This window comes from Chinchilla lanigera, unplaced genomic scaffold, assembly GCF_000276665.1.
Source record: "Chinchilla lanigera isolate Chin_1 unplaced genomic scaffold, ChiLan1.0 scaffold00005, whole genome shotgun sequence".
Classification (NCBI taxonomy): Eukaryota; Metazoa; Chordata; class Mammalia; order Rodentia; family Chinchillidae; genus Chinchilla; species Chinchilla lanigera.
Window position 1 is genome coordinate 7,278,613 of NW_004955406.1, and position 23,640 is coordinate 7,302,252.

Sequence of the window (23,640 nt, forward strand, 5' to 3'; positions counted from 1 at the left end):
AACTTGCAACAATCCTCCTGCCTCAGCCTCCTGAGTGCTGGGATTGCAGGCGTGCACCACCATGCCTGGCCTGTATATCTTAATATTATAATAAAATATCTATATTTCATGTAATTTTTTATGTAACTTTAAAAAATGTTTTTTGTTAAGAAAATTTGAGGCATTTTATATTTCTTAAAACACACATACACATATTTTTATGTCTCCTTTTATTACCAAGCACAAAAGCCAAAACCTGCAGTTTCCTTTTATTGTGGGGTAAAATATGTTTTCAAAAAAAAAAAGTCTTTATAAATACAATAAAGCAAAGATGAGGTCATACTGGATGAGGGTGGACCCTACTCCAAGTGGTACTCTTATAAGAAGATGCAAATTTGGAAGGCAAGGAGGCCAGGAAAATTCCTCGCTTAGAGCCTTAGAATGTGCATAGTTCTGCAGATACCTTGAATTGGAACTTCAAGCTTCTAGGACTGTAAGAGAACAGATTTCTGTTGTTTTAAGATGCCTAATTTGTGGTACTTCATTGCAGCCTTAGGGAACTAGCATATTTTCCTTTCCCTATACTTGCATATTGGATACTGAATCCCTGTGAAAACTAACAGAATCAAAATGGAATTGTTTGTTGTTCTAACAAAAGAATAAACAAAGCTGGAAGGCTGTGCAGGAGTGGATCTCATGCATGTGTACCTGATAACAAGAACCATCACCAAAGACTCTGCTAGGACCACAGCCTGGCACAAAGGCCACACCCTTACATAGAAAATAGTTCTGCAAGGACATCTGCCGAGGAACTGCCTATCCAGCCTTGGCCTAATGCCACCCTTGTTATTGATCCTTGTATCCAAGGACAATCGATTCAGAACGACCTAGGCAATCTCCCTCATACTGCCTTTAATAATGTCTTCCTATCTCTACCTCTATAAACATTCCCATTGTAATGTTCCACTATTCCTAATCTACTGTTCTTGTTCTACTCTTCCTAATCTTAATGTAACTCACCCATCTTTATAGAATCTCTCTTAGTTAGGTTGATAGTCTCTAGTACAGTGTTTGCCTTTTGAAGGGCTGTGAACACCTATGCTTATTTCTGAGCCAGGCAAGTTGGATCATACACATGACTTCTTATTTTATGGAACACACAGAATCTCAGAGAAAAAGCAGCAGCCAAAAGCTAAAATCTCGGTTCACTGAGCCTTAGTGAAATAACCTGATGGATATTAGTGAAGTAGCCTAAGGGATAAATCAGGGAGAATTATAATATTGTTCGTTACCAAAGTTGGGAACCTGGGCTCCCGAGGTTGTGCAGCTGTGTTGTTAGTGATAGGGATTCCCCCTCTAGGTTGTCTGGATATGTTGGGTTACCAGTTACAGCTCTGAAATAATTAAGTGATGACAACAAGGTTACCTGGTTTATCGTCAACAAATATAACTCCTTGATTTGGCCTTTGTTGAATGACTTCAGCAAAGGTAGTGGTGGTACTTGGTATAATTTCATGTTTTAATAATTTGTGTTTGTAACTCTCATCCATTAGGAGACTTCTTGTGTTTCCCCTCCTCCTCCTGACCAGGAACTTTCTTTGCAGTGAGGACAGGCCACCATATGATGGCTGGTGGTGTCTGGTCTTGCCACTGAAATGATAAACCATGTATTCTGTCCAAGCTCTAGCGGCAACCAAATTTTATTCTAATTTATTTTAGTTTGCAAAATTAGCCATTATTAAAACAGATTAACACACTGACCATAAAATAGCAGATTTAATAATCTTAGAGAAGATTATAAGAAAATAAACTCTATTGAGTTCAAGTTTCAAATATAACAAATTTCTAAGCATCAAACTATATGTTTACATCTTGATCTTGTGCTCACTCTCTGTTTTTGTAACCTGTAGTAAATGTGTAAACTAGGATGGCAGTATGTCTCTAGGACTCAGAACATTGACTACAATAAGATGCAGCTTTCTCCCTGGCCTACAGAATGTGGGCTACCCTATGACAAAAGATGTTATATAAATATACAGTAACCAGCTAAAGAGACAATATTCCACAGAAAAGATTTGTTCAAGACAGAAAATAAGTTTCAAAGAAGTAGAATTTGTCCTGGGAGAAACAGTGATGATTTCTAAATGGATAGTTCTATCCTCACTTGATCTTTTGAGCTTGACTCACATTTAAAATGAGTTACATTAACATTTTATCTAAGTATTCTGATGGCATCTAAAAATCAGTATGTCCTAAACCAACCCAGTACCTGGCACACAGCAGGTGTAAGGAAATACTTTTAAAAGATAGATGAGTAAGTAAATTATCTGCCCCACCCCAAGCCTCACTTGCTCAGAATCTCCTTTAGAAGTTAATGCCACTAACATCCTGATGAAGTTGTCAGCTAGAAACCTCTAAGCTAATAGATTCTGCCCTCTGACACTGCCCAATCTCATTGACTACCAGCCTAAGTCAGTTACCTACTGTCCTGAAAAAAAAAAAAAAAAGTACACACCACTTGGTCTCCCTGAAAGATGAAGTCTTGGTGGTTTAAACAGCATGGCCTGAGCAGGAGAAGTGTTACTCACTTCCTGCAGAAAGCTTGAATCCCTCCCTCTTAAAGCGTTCACAGCCCTCTGTCGTCATCATGATGTATTCATCCCCTCAGCCAGGAACTATCTCCTACTCATCCCTGGACATGCAGTGCCCAGTCTTCATCCTGTTGAGGTGCAGTGGATGAAGAGAGCATGACAATGAGATGAGTAGAAGGACGCAGTGCTGGGGCAAAGGGGAAAGCAGTAGGCACACAAGGGCAGCCTCTGCCATCCCTGGCTGACCAGGTCAGAGAAGCAGCCACAGGGGCTGTTGATAAGCACAGATCCGGGGATGGCACCAAGCAGGTGCAGGGACAGCCGGCTGGCAGTGGAGTGGAGAGATGAGCAGCGTCTGTGGTAATCTACAAACTCTTTCCAGAAGCAGGTGAGTGTCCACCCGAAAGAAACTGGGGTGTAAATGGGATGTAGCTCAGTGGTACAGCGTTGGGCTAGCACAGGCATGAGAGCCTGGGTTCCATCTGGGGAATGAAAGAGGAGGGGAATTGGGTGACAGTTGGGACAGGCAAGGTGACAAGGTGAGTTTGGCCCCTAGCTTCATCCACAAAGCCCACTCTGGGCCTTGGGGTGTCCTGGATGCTTCAGGACATTGTTAAAGTATGAGGCTCTTTAGCAAGTCAGTGGGGACAGACACATCTCTTTGTGGCAACTGTTTAGTAGACCTTGTGCCTCAAGACAGTTAACTCCAGTCACAAGTCATATCCAGGGTCAGATGGGACATCTCAGGGAATGAGGGGGTGTGGTGAAGGTATAAAAAACGATCAAGGTATGCTATATCCATGTACCAGCCCTCCAAAGTGAATGTAACCATAATATACTGAAAACACACACTAAAAAACTAGGAAAAAATCAAATAAGACCATTTAAACCTGACAAATTTATTGGTAGGGTCCACTGCCTTAGCAGTTGTATAAGCTAACCCTGGTGGAATCTTAGGCCAAGCCTCTGAGGAATTTGGTAATTCCCAGAGTCACTACTGGTTGGTAGCTGAACTGGTGGGATTATTTTTATTCTCTTTGTGGGTGGTTCCCTAATGGTGGCCTGTGGAAAGTGCCACTGAGACTAAGTTATTGATACTTTATAGGGAGGAAAATGGAAACCAGATAGCGGATTTCTCCACTTAATTCAGTGTATTCACTTAGTGTGAGATGACTTCTTTCTCCTGTATGCTAGAGTTTTATAAGTATTCTTTCTGCCTGAATCTGAGCATGAATAAAAAGATGAATCCCAAATGTGTAATGATCACACAGAACAACTTCTCTTTAATAAATATCATGAAAAACAACTTTTTTATGTATTCATTGGCTTTATTTTTCATTGTAGAATTGGGCAATATTTAACTCTATAAAATAGAATAAGTATCTCCATTTTTTAAAATGCGGAAGGACCACTGATGATACTAAAGAGACATAACCAATTACAGTGGGAAATTTTTTGTGTGTGGTGCTAGGAATTGAACGCAGGGCCATGCATATGCAGAACAAACACTCTGCTGCTGAGCTACATCCTCAGCTCCACAACCAAGTATAATGAATGGAACTAGATTGTATGTTGGACAGAGGGGAAATTTTTTTTTCAGGGCTGGTTATTGAAACCAGTGCCTTGCACATACTATGCAAGTGTTCTACCACTAAGGTATACCTCCAGCAGGAAAAAAAATTTTGAAGGACAGTGGAGGGAATTAAAATAAGAACTATTTATTTGGTTGTTAGAATTCAGTTTAATGTGTGTGTGTGTTTTGCTGGGAATTGAATTGACAGCCTTGCATATATTAGCTATACCCCAACCCCGTTCTAATTCTCTTAGGTGGGACAACAGTAATGTGATTGTACTGAGAATGTTTTATTTGTCCTTTGGGGTACATGAAAATGTATCTAGGGAGGAAGCAGCATAATGCTTGCAACTTTTAAATGGTTCTGTAGAAAGAAAAATGAGTGATAAAGTAAATGTGAAATGTGTCCAAATATAAATAATTTGTGAGTATAGGTAAAGATATTGGTGTTTACTATGATGTCATTTCTTCAATAAAGAACATCTTCAAAGAATAAACTTGTTAAATTTTTTTGTTAAATAAAATTTTCTCCTGTAAAGACTTTCATGAAAAAAGATTGAAACATTTCAAAATAAAAATCAAGAAGAAAAGCTACAATTCCTCTTGATAAAATATTTGATTGGTAGTGTATGTTTGGGCTACATCTCATGCATAATGTAAACTAATATAAAGTGTTTTAGAAATAAGTAGTGCAATAATCTCCTTTCTTTTAAGAAATTATAATCATATGTGATATCTGCTTTGCATTAAAATAAAACACAAAACATGGTCACCACCCATTGGTTCTTTTTTGCATGCTGCTGGTCCAGAAACCTAGCTATCTAGCGAGTGCTGCTCCAGTGCTTGGCTTGGGCAGTTCGTGTTGTTCTCCAGCATTCTTTATGACATGGCACATACAGAAGATGGTAATATTTGCATGGACAAGGGGTTGAGGATGCTAATGTCTGAAGGCAAGTAGCCCAGAAGCTCTGGCTGGCCCCAGGATGCAGGGGTCACTATCTTGGCACTCCCATGAACCATCTGGGCCATACAAATTTGCTGTGGTCCACAGGTTGGGCAACTCTGCTTCCATGCAGAAGAGCACTGCAAACTGCTTTAAACATGATTTGAGGGGCTGGGGATTTAACTCAGTGGCACAGCGCCTGCCTGGCAAGCACAAGGTCGTGAGTTCAATTCCAGATACCAGAAAAAAAAACAAAAAACAAAAAACAAAACATGATTTGAAATGATTGCTCCAAAAAAGCCATCTATCATATGCCCAGTACTCTATGGATTTATACTTAGGATCCTATGCTAGATTTGGATCTCACTGTATACTTGCGATTGCACTAAATACCAGGACAGTGACCCATTTCTCAACTTGTCTGTAATATTACTCATTCCAGCACTTGTTATGATTAATCTTGAGTTGTAACAAGGTTAATAACAAGGTAAACTCCTACAGGAGCACATGGAGCAAACTCAGGAGACAATGTTCTATCTCTGGCTTTTGTGATAAAGTCCCACTTAAATGGATTAAGATAAGGCAAGAAATGACACTGGGATTAAAAGCTGACAGGAAAAATTAACCCAGCTTCATGCCAATCTTTTTAATTAAGTAATGTTTCCTGTTTAAAGCTCAGCATTCTCTAGGTCTAAATATTACTTTAAACTTATTAAAGTTTCCCCATGGGGAGGCTGTTTTGGTTTTGGTTTTGGTAGGGTGCTGGGGATGAAACCCAGGTCCTTGTGCGTGCTAGGCAAGTGTTCTACCACTGGGCTGTGTTCTCAGCCAGGAGGCTGGTTTAATGAAGAGGAAAAACACTAGCTTGGCTTGGAGAGGTATGTTTTGTTTTGTTTCATTTTGTTTTTAATCCAGTGCATCAGAATGTCCTGGTAAGTGTTTTACAAATGCAGACACCTTGGGGTTGGGATGTAGCTCAGTGGTAGAGCACATGCCTAGAATGTTCAAGGCTCTTGGTTTCATTTCCAGCACACACACACACACACACACACACACACACACACACACACACCCCATAGATACCCAGTGCTCATCCCCAAGAGAGTCTCACTCAATTATTCTGGAACCCTTGTTTGGAAGGTGAAAGGGTTGCTGGGGACTGAACCCAAGGCCTCACACAGACTAAGTAAGCATGCTGTCTGCCTCCGAGCCACACCCCATGCCCTGGCATTCTGTTTCTTGAAAGCCCGTATTCCCCAGATGATTTGATGAACCACCAAATACTGAGGCCTTGGATCAAAAGATGGTAATAAAAAACTGAGAAGTAGAAAGTGCTTTACAGGAGCTGGGGATGTAACTCAGTGACTCAGCATGTGCCTACCATGCTCAAGGTCCCAAGTTCAACTCCCAGCACTGCAAGCAAAAAAAAAAAAAGTGATTTAGAAATGAGGCATGAGTTTTATGATGTAACTATAATTTCCTTCCTCTCCTCATCTTCTTATAATTTCCCAGCATAATTCATTCAGGAACCCCAGTGGTCTCCTTCTTGCTATTGCTCAGAACCCACATACCTGTAGTAGGGACAAAAGAAGTATCTGGAAAGTATCTGTATTGCTACCTGTGGATGTGTGTTGATGTAGAACATACTTCCCTTCCAAAATCAAATGCTGCTGTTTTTGTGTCATTCAGCATGCATTTGCTTCCTTCCATTAACTTGGGCACCTCAGGGTTCCCTGCATCAACTAAATGTCAGTATTGTGTGCCAGGGAAGTAACCAGAAAGTCAAACTATTGGGGCATTGCTTAATTCCAGATTTATACCCCAACTTCTTTTGTTCAAAATAACAAAAATTTGATGGTCAAAATAAAAGCATGGGAATAATATAATCCTATAGCCCAGGAAAAAAAGTATGACTATAAATTAATGCTGAGATTTGCAAGATTCAGTTAGTGTGATCCTGTAAACCATAAAGTCATACAGGCTCAGGTATTCTAATAATGCTATCAACGATGGCAATGACATCACAATGAAGACATAGCATTTACTACTTATTAGCATCTACTAAGTGCTATATTTGTACCTGTTTACTCATTTAATCTCTTGGTTCAGTACAGTTACTGCCATCCCCATTTTGTATTTGAAGAAACTGAGGCATGGAGAATCTGGTTCTAGGTTTGGTTTCACCATTAATGAATGGTCTGAGCTTGGATATACCACTTAGCCTCTCAGGATCTCAGTTTTCTGGTTGGATTAGCAAATCTTTATGACTGTTTTCTACTTGATGGTTCATTTACATTGTGAATCATTAATCCTAATGCTCTCTGATCGCTTTGTTTCATTTAACTAAGACAATCCACTTCCTCCCATTGATCCTATTGATTTGGTGCAGTGACTTATTCTTTTTATATGGCTGCCTTACTTTATTTAATGTCAACCTCTGTCCCACTCTCTCAAACTCTTCTACGTTTTGACAGACTTCTATACATAGATAGCTTGTCTACATACATCAACACTGGGGTTGAAGACTGCCATTTAGGAGCCAAATACAAGTCTTGGAACATCAGTGAGTCAAATAATGTCATTTTCCTGAAAATAACACAGTGTAGAAATGAGTGAGAAAATGATGAAAATGACAATAGCAGCCGAAGTACTCAGTTACACGGAGGCCATGACATTTCAGCATAAGTTTTTACCTCGTTTTATACTCTTTAAATGAATATTGATCGAGCGACTGCTGCCATTCTTGTGAAGGAAGCAGTTTACTAGTGCACCAAACAATCATGCGACTAACAAGGTTAGAGTTCCCACTCTTCTTCTGAGTTTGAAAGTGTGGACAGTGAGAATGGGCAAGCAGGAAGACGAGCACTCAAGGAAAGAGGATGGGGTTCTCTTTTTTAAATAGCCAGGGAAACAAGGGACAGACTTGTCCTCTATGGCAACTTACACATTCCAGAAAAACAACTTTCTAAAAGAGAAGCTAGATGCAATGATAGCAGATGTCTAAAACAATCAGGTCTTTTTCTCTGCTTGTCTATTGAAACCTTGAAATGTGTTGTTTCTTTTCTTTATGTGCAAATCCAAGAGCTCTTCTGGTTCCCATATCAAGAAGTTACATAAAGAAGGTCAGATAGATGATGAAAAATACTCTCAGCTCTTTATGCCCACCTGGCAATTCTAACACTCAGTTCCCTATTTTCCATGAAACCATGAAGTTTGTGGCTTTCTCCAAGTGTTCAAGTGACTCACATCAATGAAGGCGGTAAATATGTTGGGCCAAAACCATCAGAAACATCTTTGTCAGCAGGGAGCAGAAGTTATATTAATTAAAATGTACTGAGAAGGTACAGGGTGCACTCCCAACGAGTCACAGACTATTTTAATCCTAATTAAAGATGTTCCTTCCGATGGCATCTTGCAACATAGGGAGTTAGAATTTTCAAAGTTTATGGCATTTCTAGAAGTAGGGTCAACAGACTCAGATTGGATCCTTCTAACTAGGAGCTGGGCATATTTTCATAGAAAGCTACCGTTTTCCTGAATAGATAGTTATTCAATCTCATCTTTATGTTCAAAGGGTAGAAAAAGTTTACAGGGAAAGGGTCAGAAATAGGTAAATCTCCAATAGGAGAGTAAATGACTTGAGACATGGAGAAATAATCACTGACACTATGTAGGACGAGTATGTGGAATGAAAACCAAATCTGCCCAGACTTGGGAACTGAGTCTGCCCTTGTGGGTCTGCTGCCTCAGCAAAACGATCCTTGTCTGGAAAGATAAGATATTACCCGGAGTTTTACCCTCATATTTAAATTCAGTTCATTACTTTTAGGATAGTCTGTTTGGTGATTCACTATGGAAACTTTGTGTTTTCTGTATAGATTTTGAAAACTTGACAAAGCTTTTGAGACATTTCTTCACGGCAGCTCACCATGAACTGTCATTTGTTTGTTGTCAAGAATTTAATCATGAACTCTTCTAAGCATTAGTGAGCAAGGTGCAGCTTTTGTCACTGAAAGAGGCAAGCTGAGTAACCCAGGGTGAGTAAATAAGTGGTAGCCACACATTCTCTGGACGTCTCTTTCCTGATTTTTAAATGACAGATGGTGCATTCATCCTGCACCTTTGAAAATGATTTGCAAGGAAAGAATGTGGGTTAAAATGCAGAGACTGAGCTTTTGGCCTCCTTAAAAAGACTTTTCTGAATGATTAAAACATTATTTTTTGGTTTGTGGTGATGCAGAATATTGAGGTTGTGAGTATGAAAATACTTTTTCTCCTTCAACTTTTAAAGCTGGAAGAGTCTATGAACAAGAATGGTTTGTGTTGGCACCAGCAGAATTGACATTCAGGAGAGGGGGCAGAAGCTATATTCTAGCTGGAGGATAAGATCCTAAGCTTGCTTAGTTCTATCGGAAGCAGCAAGAGAGCTGGGTCTTGCCCTACCACCCATGTGCACCCTTGCTTGATACTCTCTGGAGCAGAAACAGAAAATGGGGATATATGACATAAGCATTAATCCACATGTTTAAATCTATCAATTAAAAGACCAATAAACAGGAAGCTTAATGAGACATTATGCCACAGATTACTCTAATCGGCTTACCATATTGATTTCTGAGCATTCTCAATTTGTGTATCAGAACAAAGTTTATTCTTTTTTAATTACTTTGCCAATTTGTTGCTGTGTTCCGTGGTTTTTGTGATACAGAGTTCTACATTGTAGGAAATTATCTACCACAATTAATATTGAACTGGTTACCGTCAGCTGGTTTAAGATGATCAAAATAACATCGGCTGACTTCATGTTTTCAGATTCAAAGTTGGGGTTGCAAAAAGATGAACGGGTAGAAGGAATATCACTGCAAAGGGGATTTTTGCCCGGATTCAATCTAAATACATCTCAAAAAATTGTAAAATAGAATCTACCAGCTAAAACTAATGAGCACAAAACTACATTGATTTGGCCCAGGGTGGACAAATAGAACATCTGGCATATTTGGCATCAGTGACACAGCTGGCATTGTTGGAAACGTTTCTGCAGAAGGTACAGATGCAGAAATGGGAGAATTGGTACAAACAGTGCAGATGGAACACTTGGAACAGATGACAGTGGGCAGAGCTGGCGATGCTGGCGCAGGTGTCATAACCTCAACAGCTGGCACAAGTTGTGACAATCCTGGGATTTCTTAGTACAAGGCACATGTTCATTTTGGCTTTGGCTGCAGAGAGATAAGAGCATTTTATAATTAGTAAATGTGCCATTTAAAAAAGAACTTTTTTCCCCTCCATCCTTAAGGACATCCACCTCCAACTGTTAAAGCTTGGAATGTAGAGCATTTTTGCAAATTAGAATTTCCCCGAGAAAGCCATAATTGATAAATACAGATTTCATAGAAGAGGCAATTAGATATTTTTGTTCTGGTATAGATAAAATTCATGAATGGAATTTCTTCATAGGAGTTTTGTGGGAAATAAAGGTCAGATTTTTGAAATGAAAGTACATTTTGCATTTAAATGAAATGTACTTGTTTTCAAATTAGAGGATTATTTGTTTCTGAAGTATACTGACTATTTGCCATTTGTATGAAATTTCCTGTAGAATCACACTTGAAGATATGGTACAGAGTTGGAAACCTGTCTACAGAACAGGTTGAGAAAAGAGAAAAAATGCTAGAATATAAAATATGGAAAATCATGATATTGCCACTTTCAAATACCAATGGGAGCTGGCTCAAAATTTCGTCTAAAATGCTATAAATTGGGGCTTGTATTAAAAGTATAATCCAGTATAATCTTTTGGGCCATGACATTTAATACCAGATGAAAAACTGAAGAACAAAGCAACTTGTTAGTAGTTAGAAATCATTATTTTCTCTCCGTATTTTTATTTTTATTTTTTGTCTTTTTGAGACAGCGTTTCTCTGTGCAGTTCAGGCTGACCTTGAACTCACTCTGTAGTGCAGGCTGGCCTCTAACTCTTTTTTTTTTGTTTTGTTTTGTTTTGTTTTTTTGTTTTTCTCCGGTACCGGGAACCGAACTCACGACCCTGCCCTTGCCAGGCAGACGCTTTGCCGCTGAGCTAAATCCCCAGCCCCCTAGCCTCTAACTCTTGATGATCCTCCTGCCTCAGTCTCCCAAATGCTGGGATTACAGGCATGCACCACCATGCCTGACCCCGATATTTTCATTTTAACTAAAACATTTCGTATCATGGAAAAAATGAAAAAGAATTCATTATAAAATAATAAAAGCCTGAGAAAGTATTAAGTAATGGGTTCTTAAATTTTGAGCACATTCTTTTAAATATAGTAGGTGCTTCACAAATTCTTGTTAGAAAAATGAATCTATGGTCTAAAATACATCAATATTTTAAAATTTTTTAAAAAAAATCAATAATAACTCTCAGTGTTAATGACTAATTATCTTACTAGGGAAAAATAAAGAAAATGATACCTCAGTTCTTAAGAGCACAGTTTTTACATATACCGAAACCATTTTTTAAAACACCTTCCCTAAGGAAATTACAGATGAGAAAAATAGATTGGATGTCATCTACTTTAGGACCTGAAGTAAATCCAAAATTCTTTAGGGTTTCCCAGACTATTTTGAGCTAAAAATCAGCAGAATACACCAGGTCCCACTCATAATCAATGCAACACAGTGAATATTTTATATACATTCTGGGACTTTTTGGAAACCATTACAATAAGGATTAATTATTTCTCACTGGTTCTCAAATTCTTGACCATTAAAAACACTCTTTGCTTCCAGATGGCCCTGCATATTGTTACCTGTCTTTAATAAAAACAACTATTTAAAAGGCGTTTAAACATATCTGATTTCAATTTCTCTGTTATTTTTACTTCTTGTAACCTCGTGCTGAACTCAACTCAACTATTCCTGCTGTTCAGAACTTTCATACCATCATTTAACTTTAGTTCACTGTTTTGAGTGTGCTGACAAAATTATTTCTGCTTAAAACAGAGAATACTTTAATAGGCAACTGTATTTTTGTGATATGGAGCAGCTAAGGAACGGAGGAGGCAGCGAGAGGACTTTTACTGCTCCCTCTGGGCGCGAAGATGATGACAGATGAGTCGGTTCCCAGGAACAGGCTGGAAATGTCCATCCTCGCTGGGTTGAAACACCACTTTGTGGCCGAGGCTCAGATGAACATTGTTTCCAGTCAATAAGTACTTTATGAAAAATGATCGATTCAGGGTGTAACAAATGGGATATTTCTAGGCTCTGGCATTTGTGGGATCAGCGAAAGTTTTTCTGGAGGATGAGGATGATGAGGGGGAGTCACTGCTTTGAACCTCTACCCTCTTTAGGAATTAAATGAAAATTAAACATGAAGGATACAATCTGTTGTAGCAATGTGCTTCCTCTGTCATTGTCCCAGCCGCTGCCTATTTCTAAGCACACTGAACTTTCAGGTCTGGCATCCCGTCCTGTGTAAATATACTTTTCCTTCTCTTAGCTCCAAGACATCAGGGTGTGCTGTGATTCGCACTTGCAGCAGTTGCTCCACGTTATGCCTCTCTCCTCTCCCTGCAGGGCTGTGGTGAGCTGTGGGCCCTGGGATTTACAGGGACAGGGTGTGAGCAGAGGTTCTTTCGGGTGGAGCAGCTTCTTTTCTCTGTACATGGCAACTTGGGATGCATATTATTCATGAACTTAAAAAATATCTGTTATGTTGGAGAGGTGGTGGACAAATATTAAACATACGCTCCAGGAACAAAACTATTTACGAAGGCAAAACAAAAATCTGAGAAAAATTTACATATTAATCTCAAAACTTCAGGAAACTTTACATCCAGATATCATCTCTTTCTGTCTTCCATGTATTCTTCAGATGCATCAGCCACAACTCCCTAAGACCCCACAGCCCCAGCTCCTCCCTTTGGAGTCAGGAGCAGGCACTCACGCATTAGGTATCACACCGGGAAGTGCAGGCACTGAGTCCTTTTGTGAAAAGTTTTGTTTTCCTTCCCTTGCCCACCGCGGACTTCTGCGTGATGGTGATTAAGGTGTGACGATGTGGATAGCAGGTTGGGGAAGAGAGAGGGGAGCAGATGTGGGGAGAAGGTGATTGATGGGTTCTAAGTTGCAGCCATAGGGGTTAGGAAGTTCTGGAGTGCTACCGCACAGCAGAGTGACTGTAAATAACAAAGCAGTGTATAAATCAAACAGCTAGAAGAAAGGATTTTGGATTTTAAAATATAGAAATGGTGAATGAGGTGATAGATACATTTGATCTGATTTAAATATTATGCATTGTTTTTAGAACTTTAGGCTTGATCAGGTTCAAGTGCAATTTTTAGACAAGAACATTTCATAGCTCATGCTGGGTACCTATCTCCTGCTGCATTACTGTGTAAGGCACATGCTCTGCGCGTCCCACTCTTTCATGGTGTTAAGACTGCCCAATGAGTTTAGATGGTATATAATCCTTAAGACTACTCTCAAGCTTCCCTTCACAAATAAATGTTGCTAATTTTATCCCAGTGTCTCTATATAACCACTGTGGAGTCCATTAATTGTAAACAAATAATATTGATTCTTTGATATTCATTTTATTAGCAAACTGGCAGTGGAAAATATCAGTTTTACACATACATACATACACACACACCCTTGGAATTTTTCCATAGCATATTTTACATGTATTTTTCTTGCTTCTGTGTCGTAGGAAGCAAAAGTCTAAATAAGGACATGCTCTGTATATCTAAATATTCAGGGCCTTTGCAGGTTGACCAATGGATATGAGATTAGATCACTGAATAATCAGGTAGCAATTGTAGAACTCAGTGAATGTTTGGAATCTGGTTACTTTCAGCCATGTTTGTCTATGAACGGCCAGTACAGTTGTTTCTGGAATTCTGATAGCTAAATGAATTTAACTAATATACTACTCTTTTATTCACTACATAGCAGTCCATCACTGTTCTGATCAAATATTTACTAATTTCAAAATGGTATATATCACATGACTTGCTTTTTACTTTACATCTTTGGGAAAGAAGTATAATACATGGAAATACAGCAAGATTTTAGAAGTAATTAAATGGTAGAATAATTCCAAAATATAAAATTCAAGGTTGAAATCCTGTGGAAAAAGCTTACTAAATTTGGTTGTTTGAGATAGATTATTACTGATAAATAAAATCAGAAGTGTATGCAATTAAGTATTTAAGGTATACTACATTTTTGGAGACATTTAAAATATTTTTAAAATTTTAAACTCCTATCCGTTCATTTGAAAATTATAGCGGTAATATCACTGGACTGGGATCGATGCATACAAAATGGAATGGTTTTCCAATGGTGATTAATAGTTACTATAGTTATTCAAGATTTTATGAAATCTTAATTACCAAAAGTGTCTTACTTGTGTGTGAAGTTTCGCTTCCATCATTTCATTTGATCACTCGTATACCCTGATGGGCAAAGACATTTGATTAACTGAGACAGCCAGGAAAGGGAGAGGTCAAATATTTTATGTGAGGCCGCCTAACCAATAGACTATCAAAGCTCGGTCCAGTTTGGACTAACCTCATTTTGTTCTAGAGAACACATTTACCTTGCTGTCATCTCCAGATAGTCTGTAGCTGGGCCTGTCCAAAGCAGAAATGCTACTTGAGCATCCTCTACCTATCTCAGGGTTCCGGGAAGCTTTGGTGTCAAAAGGAATTTTATGTGGTTTCCCCTTTCTATTTCTTTCATTCATGAGAATGGAACAACTTGGAGACAGGCAATGTACAAGACTTTTCTAAAATATTCATAAACAAGGTCCTCCAGCGTGATTCTATCCTCCCAAAATAAGAAAACGTTTCCCTGGGAATCATCTTTTTACAGTGGTCTGTCTCTCCTTTCTGGTGGGAAGAGTTTCTGTATTAAGCACTGCAAGTTTTCAACATGACTTCTGCCAAAGACCTGATTTTTAAAACATTACCTTTCTTATTCACATGCTCCTATATTTAAAAACACATTTCCTTAGAAATCATTCTGAAAAATATATTTAAATGGAGATGTATATTATTTTCCTTATGCTGTTTTCTTAATATTATAAGAACTGTGACTACTAAAGTTGGGAAATAATATTTTCTCATTGACTGGTATCTCATTTGGGGGGTCTTTTCTCTCTATATGAAGAATATACATGGTGCTTTTGGGACAATTGTTAAAGAGAATTTAGGGAAAGATTAAGAATTTGCCTAGGCATGCCTATAATCCTTGGGAGGCTGAGGCAGAAGGATCGCCAAGTGTTTGAGGTCAGTGTGGGCTACATAGTGAGTTCACGGACAATTTGGACTACATAGTGAGACCCTGTCTAAAACAAACAAACAAACACACAAACAACTTGGAATTACTGAATAAAAAAAGAAAAAATATTGAAGAGACATCCATATCCTTAAAGCCCTATAGTTTATAATCACTAGAGTAAAAGATTTTGCAATCATTTCCTTCACTTTACAGAACAAAGTGAACTATATTTCGAGTATAACAACCACAAAATTAGAGATATAAGACAATACCTTAAGAGTTATTAACTGCGCAAGGCGGGGATGTAGCTCAGCGACAAAGCACATGTCTAGCATGTGTGAGGCCCTGGGTTAGATCTCTAGTACAAAAGACAAAAAGTAATTGTGTAAATATCACAGCATGGTTTTAAGAAACTCATAGAATCTTTAGAGCAATAAAAACAACAAAAAGCAAGCACTAGTCTTTGGTTATGGAAAGACTGGAGATGGGCTGGAAGCTTGCTGGGGAACCAGGCTTGCATTTTGCTTCTCTAAATCTAGAAGTCTCTTTACTTTTCAGCCTCTTCCTGCTTGGGTCCACTCCCTAAGTAGAACCGAGACCATTCTTTTTTTTTTAACCACCCAACTGTAAATTTAGGCCATTTCTTCTTTTTTCTCTTCCTTTGCTCATCTTTCATCTCCACAATGACAGACTGCATTCAGTAATTGCTATCTTTTGTAATTGTTCTATCTCCAAATTGGCTGATTAAGGGAGAGACACAGCTGTCCATCAAAATGGTGCAAAGTGGCTGAAGCAACCATCCCCTGAGCTGCAGAAAGTTAATTGCACTTTCTGAGTCTATCCCGGTAGGAGAGGCGCTGAGAAGGGCCCCGGGAATCCCTGTTAGTGCAGTTCTTTTCTGAGTGTGTCCATTTGTAACCTGGAGAAAAATGTAGTAAACAGCATGTTAATTAGATTTGCAGATGAAATTAAATCAAGAAGCACTGGAAACCAGCGAATAAAGAGAAGTGCTACACAGGGTTCCTAAGTTTAAAAATATGGAAAAGATCAAGTGAAATGAGAATTAAGTGAAACAGGAATAGCCCTAATGTTTTGAAGGTGGTGGGGGAGCTATAAAAGTAACAGGAGGTTAAAAAAAATTCAGACAGCTGTAATGCCAGAGAGACCAGGGGGAGAATGGACTACAAATTAGACGTGTTTGCAATATGCCATGGAAGCTAATGTGATTTGGGGCTGTACACGTGGAGACATCACACCATGAGGGAGAGGTGGAGTAATTTAGTATATTTGGCAAAAACACACCTGAAATATTGTGTTCAGGTCTGAGTGTCCTGGAGCAGACAGACAGAGAGGAACTAGAGGGAAATCAGCATAAAGCAACAAAAGTGATTAGCACGTGATGGGCTGATTTATAAGAAAAGTGGACTGCCTGATTTGGCTTAAAATAGTGACAAGCACAGAACATGTGAATTTAAAACTATTTCCTCAATCTTTTTACATGTCCTATGCAAGAATTATTAAAATATAATTAGCATATAAGTATGTACTGTAGCTTAAAATGGAGGACTAAAGATCCACAAGAAGGAAAATTTGTTGAGAATAAAGACTGTGATTATCTTTTTAGGGGAGTTAAAGGAGGGTCACCGCTGAAAAATATGAGTTTACATTGTTATCATACTTTTCATTCCAAAGCCATTAGATTCTCTCTGACTGTGACCTTTCAGCCCTGAAAAATTAAGTGGAAATGGTCGTCTATCAAAACCCCAGAAGTCTTCCTGGATGTTTCTTTACTAAGTCTCATTCAGAGGTGGCCATTTTAAATTTGATTTTAGTATACACCCCATGTAAATCCTTATGTCAGATGGCTTAGTTTTCCCTTTCTTTTTGGTACCCCTGATATCTGCAAAAGACAGTGACCAAATGCCATGATTGAAGGCCATGATATCTCCATGGGTGGCTGGAGGCTGTCATTTAATCTGAGGATTGGCTTCTGGTGGCAAAGGAAAGATAAATGAAAGTTTTTAAAAAAATCTCAGAATGATAGTTGGAGGAGCAGCATTTTGCACTAACTAATGAGGCTAATTTGTTCTTAAAATACAAGTTGCTGTGCTTCTTAAATTAAAATTCACTTCTGATGTAAATACAGAAGATATAAATATGGAGAAGCGATGTATGCTCTATTTTTTTTTTTAAATTTTGCAATTTGGAGCCCATTCTAAGAGGAACTGTTAGAAAAGTGATTTTATTCTGTAAATTTGGAGAGATGAGTACTTCCTGGCTTCAAAGACATGGAAGGACCCTGATTAGCATTAGTTTTGCAAGAAAGAGCAGAAGGTGAGACGATGATTTCTTCTTGGCTAGAGACTGTAAAGGACATTGTCCTAGAGATTATTTTATGAATCATGATTCTCAATTTTCTCATCTGGAAAATGAACATGGGGGAGTGTATTGCTCTCAAAGTAATTAAAAAGAGCACTGACAAATGCTTTATTAACATTTTGATATTTAATTAAATCTGCCTGAGAGGATGTTCATATTTCTAAATCTTCTTCCCCTTCACTGTGGTGGGGAAGATGATGCTCTCTACGGTTTTCCCATGGTAGGTTGTCTTTTTCTTTACTTTTTGGATGTTACAAGGAACAGGGTGGAGTCTTTCCATAAATTAAAACAAACAATAAAAGGAAAGACTTTAAGTGGCATTAATTTTCTAAATTCTCTTCCATCAATTACTTAAAATAAGAGTTTGGACTACATTCCAGAAGAAACTGACACTCTCTTAAAATGGAGCAATAACATTTAATGCCTAGGCTAACAAATTATCCAGGGCAATTATCTAAAGTCTCATTTAGTGTCTAATTCATCTAAAAGGAATTTATACGATCCTGTTTCTCTACGTTTTGTTTCTTAACATTGGACTCTGGTTGTTGGCATATAACAGAGAAATTAGCTGTCACAGCCTAATCTCAATTTAAATTCAGATCATGGGGCAAGGCATAAGCTATGTTATTTATGTGAATGCACTAGTGAATTAAGTCTGGAATTTTGAATGAATCTATAGTAGGCAAACTTTTCTCTTTCTGATACTCAAAATTGACATTAAAGCAATTAAAACTATTACTCAAAGGAACTTAAATTGGTATTCACAGTGTCTTTGCAACAGACCAGAAGAGGGCCGCCATGACTTTAAGAACAGGAGCCCTGGAACTAAAGATTTATCCCCCGCACCCTTTCCATATAGCTTGGAAACTTTTTGTTAAAACTTGCTTCCTTCCTCTGTGTTTTCTTCCTTTTTGGTGGGGTTGTCAGAAAATCATGGTGCAGCCAATGTTAAAGTTGCAGGAAGTGTCTGCCCTAGTAGAGGAAGACTGGATCTTTGTGTGAGTCCAGCCTGCAGTGCTAATTTGTTAGACATGTTGTCATCAAGCAAACTCCTCACCACAGCCCCCAGGCCCTGCCTGCTATGACAGCTGTTTATGTCTCCAGTCTCATGCTGTACCAATGACCTCCTAAGTCTAGTCATGCTGGCATGCTTTTGCTAGCTTGGATATCATGCTCTTTTCTGCCCCAGGGACCTTGCACCTGCTCTTTCTCCTATCTGGAATACACTTTTCCTAATTAAAATGCTGCTTCTTCCCTATGTCAGCTGAAATGTTACTGCTTCACAAAAGATGTTCCCAAGTACTCAACCTCAGATAAACCTGCTGCTGCCACCCTGACCTATTCTTTACTGTATCCCCCTGCTTCCCCTCTCTCGGCTTCCTTCTTTGCCTCCTCTTCCTCCCTTTCGCCAGAGCACTCAGCACAAACGGTCCTGTTTGTTTTGTTACACGTTTACTGGCTGTTCCTGCTAGAATGCACGTTCCTTAAGAGCAGAGGAGCTGTCTTTTTTGTTCTTGGCTTTTTCTTCAGTGCCTCAAAGGGTAGGCCGGTATTCTTTAAATGTTAGTCAAGATCTTAAAGAGACATCTCATTACATATTTTAAAAAAAATTCTACTTGTGGAAATGGAGGATAAAAAGAGACATTAAAAACACATGTCTTAAAATACACCCAAGGCCTGTTTCTCTGTTTGGTTTGGTTTGGTTTTGGTGGTGGGGATAGAACCCAGGGCACGGCGCATGCGTGCTAAACACACCCACTACCACGGAGCTGCACTCCCAGCACCAGGGCACACTTCTCCACTGCAGCAGTGTGGAGCTCTCGGGACATAATAAACATTTCCAACTTCAGCAAACTCATCCAAATATATACACTGATGCCAGGACGCTGTCATGAAAACAGGAGTAAGTCAGTAGTTTGGGTTTTTGTAGGTGTAAAAGAAATTGGAAGGTTAATGAAAAGATACAGCTGGAAGGTCCAAGAGGCCAAGGTTCTTCATCTCAGTGGTTCTTTTGGACCCTGTGAAACAATGATAGGGTACAGAACACATTTGTAACCCGTGAGTTGGGATGTTCTGTGAACGTGATAACCACTCCTACACTACAGAGACTTGTGAATGGGGTGAGAGAGAGTGATGTATTGTCAAGGCTGGTGCCCGTGAAGGGTTGATGGGAAGAATGTGACTCCAGCCTCAATCACAGCATAACCCACACAAGGAACCAGAAATTGCTACCTTGCCTTTTCCAAATCACAGAAGCCTGACAGGAGGAATATATCTATAAATATAAAGAGTCTAGGGCTGTTTCAAGGGTATATGGACCAGAAAACAAGTTTCTTCTCCCAAGCGCAGTAAGTCTAGGTGCTCAGAAAGACTCTGGCCAGCCATGCCATGGCTCCAAAGGAGGCAAAGAAATTTCCCACAAGGTCTTTGCCATAAGAGAAAGGGGAGAATCTGTCTATATGGCAGCAATGACTAAAAGACCCTTTGTAAGTCTCAGGCATCATGTCAGTGGTGTAGGCACATTAGCTCAAAAAATCCCCTTTATTCATATTTTACAAATGAGGAGATTAAGAAGAAGGAACAATTTGCCTAAGATTAATCAGTCAGTGGCAGAGCTCATCTCTGAACTTTGATAGGTGGCTGAAGAGTCTGTGGAGATTAAGCACTCTTGTCCCTGAAGTCAGAGTTTTGGTTTGAATGAACCCAAGGCCTTGTGAATACTCAGTATATGTTCTAACACTGAGCTATACCCCCAACTCTTGAGATCTTCATTTCAATGAAGGATACTTTTTTTTTTTTGCTGCCCTCTCAGGTAGATCTTGCTATCTCTAGAAGTAGAAAAACCAAAGCCAGAGGTTAGGGAGTAATTCAAAGCCAACATGGCCTTAAAATGTTTGCAAAACATGACAGAATGCGTAGTGACCTGGATATGCCTGAGCTACCTTCACAGGGCTTGGATAGAAAGGAAGGTTCTTTCTGCAAGTGCCCAGCACTACAGAGAGCCCCGAAGGGAACACGTTCACGATGCCCTGAATAGGGTCCACTTGGTGTTTCCTTTTGCTGTCAATGTGATGCTTGATCTCAGCACTCGTCCCCAGATTCTGCACGCAGTAGGAGGAGGGGTGGCACCCAAGGCAGAGAGGATGTGGGTAGTGGCAATCTTGCATCTGAATCCTGTCTCTGCCTCTTGTTAGCTGCGTGACAGTTAAGAGATTTTACCTCTCTGTGTTCTGTTTTCTCATCCCCATGGTAAGGTTAGCAAGACTCACCTTCCAGAGGTGTTGTGGGCATCATTAGTGGAAGAAGACTTGTGAAAATGCCTACTGTATGTGTGGTACATTTTTTACGGTTTGGATCTAAAGTGTCCCCCAAAGGGCACGTGTTGGGGGCTTGGTTGCCAGCTGAGGGGCTTTTAAAAAGTGATTAGATCATGAGATCTCCAACTTCATCAGCAGATTAATCCACTGATGGATTTCTCATTTGATGGCATTACTGGGGGTGATGGAAACTTAAGAGGTGGGGCCTGGTTGAAGGAAGTGGGCAATGGGGGAACAATATCTCATCCCCAGCCCCTTCCTCTCTAGCTTGGACTCCTTGCTTCCTGGTTGCCATGAGGTGAGCAGCTCTTCCCCCACGTGCTCCCACTGCCAGCATGTGTGTGCCTTGCCACATACCTAAAAACAATGAAACCAGACAACCATGGACCAAACCTTTGAAACCATGAGCCAAAGTAAATCTTTCCTCCTTTAAGTTATTATTCTTAGGGATTTTGTCACAGTGATGGAAATGTGACTAGCACAGCACTCAATAACTATTAGCTTTCTCTCCCAAACCAACCAAATACTTACCTGTAAGCAACTGAAATTATGTTCAAGAATAAGCTCTCGCATGGTGGCTTAGGATAGTGGCATGTGCCGATGGCAACTCAGGAGGCTGAGGCAAGAGGATTGCTTGAGCCCAAGAGTTTGAAGTCAGCCTGGGCAACACAGCAAGATCTCATTTCTTTAAGGATAGTAGTGGTAGCAATAGTAGTAGTAGTAATCCTTAGCATGTGTGGTGCCCTGAATTCAATCCCCAGCTCTTAAAAGAAAGAAAAAAGAAAAGAAAGGTAGAAGGAAGGAAAAAGAGAAAGGAAAGAGAGAAAGGAAAAGAACGAATAAAAAAGAAAGGAAAAAGATCTTCCATGTCATCCAAGTTCTTCAGCAAAGGATATGGAGCACACAAATTCACCAATTTGAATTTGTGTGACAAAAATGGAGGACATTGAGCACAATTCTAGGTCATTGAAATCCATGTTACCACTGTCATTATTTTCATATCACTGTTATTATTAAAGGTATAGATCCAGATTTAGTGATAAAAGCTTTGTGTGTGTGTGTGTGTGTGTGTGTGTGTGTGTGTTTGGTACTGGGGACTGAGCCCAAGTCTTACGTATGCTAGGCAATTACTCTACCACTAAGCTACATCATCAGCCCTTTTTAAATGTAATTCTTTCTTGAGGCAGGATTAGATAAATTGCCAGGCTATCCTCAAACTTGCAATCCTTCTCCCTCAGCCTCCCAAGAGGCTGAGATTACAGGTGTGAGGCACCACTCTCAGCTTGCTATCAGTACTGGATGAAAAGTGTTGGGAAAGAATGCTCTCCCTGATAGCAACAAGAGAGTTAAGCAATTAAACTGGATTTTACCCCTCCAGAGTCCAACATTTGTTTCTCTAAGTACAGTGAGTTACACAGATAGCACATAATGTACCAATAATCAAAATAACTCTGTGAACAGCACGGAAGTAAGTTGGGGCTACTTCCACCCACACAGAGATGAATTTTATGTGCATATAAATGAACTGCTGTATATGAGAAATAAGGAAAGAAAGGCTGAGACTGGGGCATACCTTGAGAAGGAACCTGAACACCTTCCTTCTTTCCTTCCATCCTCCGAAGCAAAAGCATGGATGCAGGGATGCCCCTTTGACAAGGGTCACCATGCTCAGTGTGAACAAAAGCCTTTGGAGGCCCACAGTGTGAGCACTGCAAACTCGCTAGATGTTCTTCTGTGTGTCGTGATTCAGGGCACGATTCACTGGCAGCAGGTGTTTGTTCATTTTGATAAATGTCAGCTTCTTAATATTTGCTTTAGAGAGAGCAGGGTGACAGACACAGGTCCTGCCCTCGCTGAACTCCAGGCCCTTCTGCGGAGCATGCTGGAAGGCGAGAAGCTTACAAGCATCAGAGCCACTCAGGCTGGAGTTGGCCCCAGCCTCCTCTCCCCTTGTCAGTTAGGGATGACTCGGCACCCGGAGACACGCTCCAGATGTCCTGCTATCATCAGGCTGATGTAGCCTCTGAAGAGGCCCCAGCCTCCCACCACACACAAGGAGACAGGAAGCCTGAGGCTTCCAAGTGGCGCCCTAGGGGTTTTGGAAGTGCATTAATGCACTAATTGGGTACCACTGTTCTGCTGCCTTTCATGCTGCTTCTATCCCTGCCCACTCCTCTTTTCTTGGTTGTTTGCTTTCTGAGGGTTCATTTAATCCAATCTCCCACTCAGTCAATTGAATGAGTGTCGAATCATAGAAAACGCTGAGGCGCTGTCCATGGTATCAGAGTTAGTTACTGCAAATTGCTGTTTACTACCCGTGGGTTTGCTCCATTTCTTCTTCCGCGATATCTCCGTCTTACAGACAGTAGGACAATGGCAGATTAAAAAAAAAAAAAAGTAGTATTAATGGAGTTTTGAGATACAAGATTTTTGTCATTTCCGTGAGGCTCTGTTCCCCATATTCATTTAATATTTTAAAGCGATGCATCCAATTGTGTGTGTTCGATGACATAAAAATCCTTCTTAATCGATCGATAATTATTGATTTATGATCTGCTGTGTCTCAGTACTGTTTTAAGTCTTGAGAGG

The 23,640-nt window shown here is 39.7% G+C and overlaps 1 long non-coding RNA gene across 1 annotated transcript; it reads right to left on the reverse strand.

Annotated features, from left to right (window-relative positions):
- Positions 1 to 9,714: 9,714 nt before the first annotated feature.
- Positions 9,715 to 22,940, reverse strand: LOC102004236. Its single transcript, XR_259482.2, has 4 exons — positions 22,625 to 22,940; positions 15,628 to 15,713; positions 14,481 to 14,529; positions 9,715 to 10,305 (listed from the first exon to the last, which is right to left on the reverse strand). It is a non-coding gene; the product is annotated as an uncharacterized LOC102004236 (long non-coding RNA).
- Positions 22,941 to 23,640: the final 700 nt, after the last annotated feature.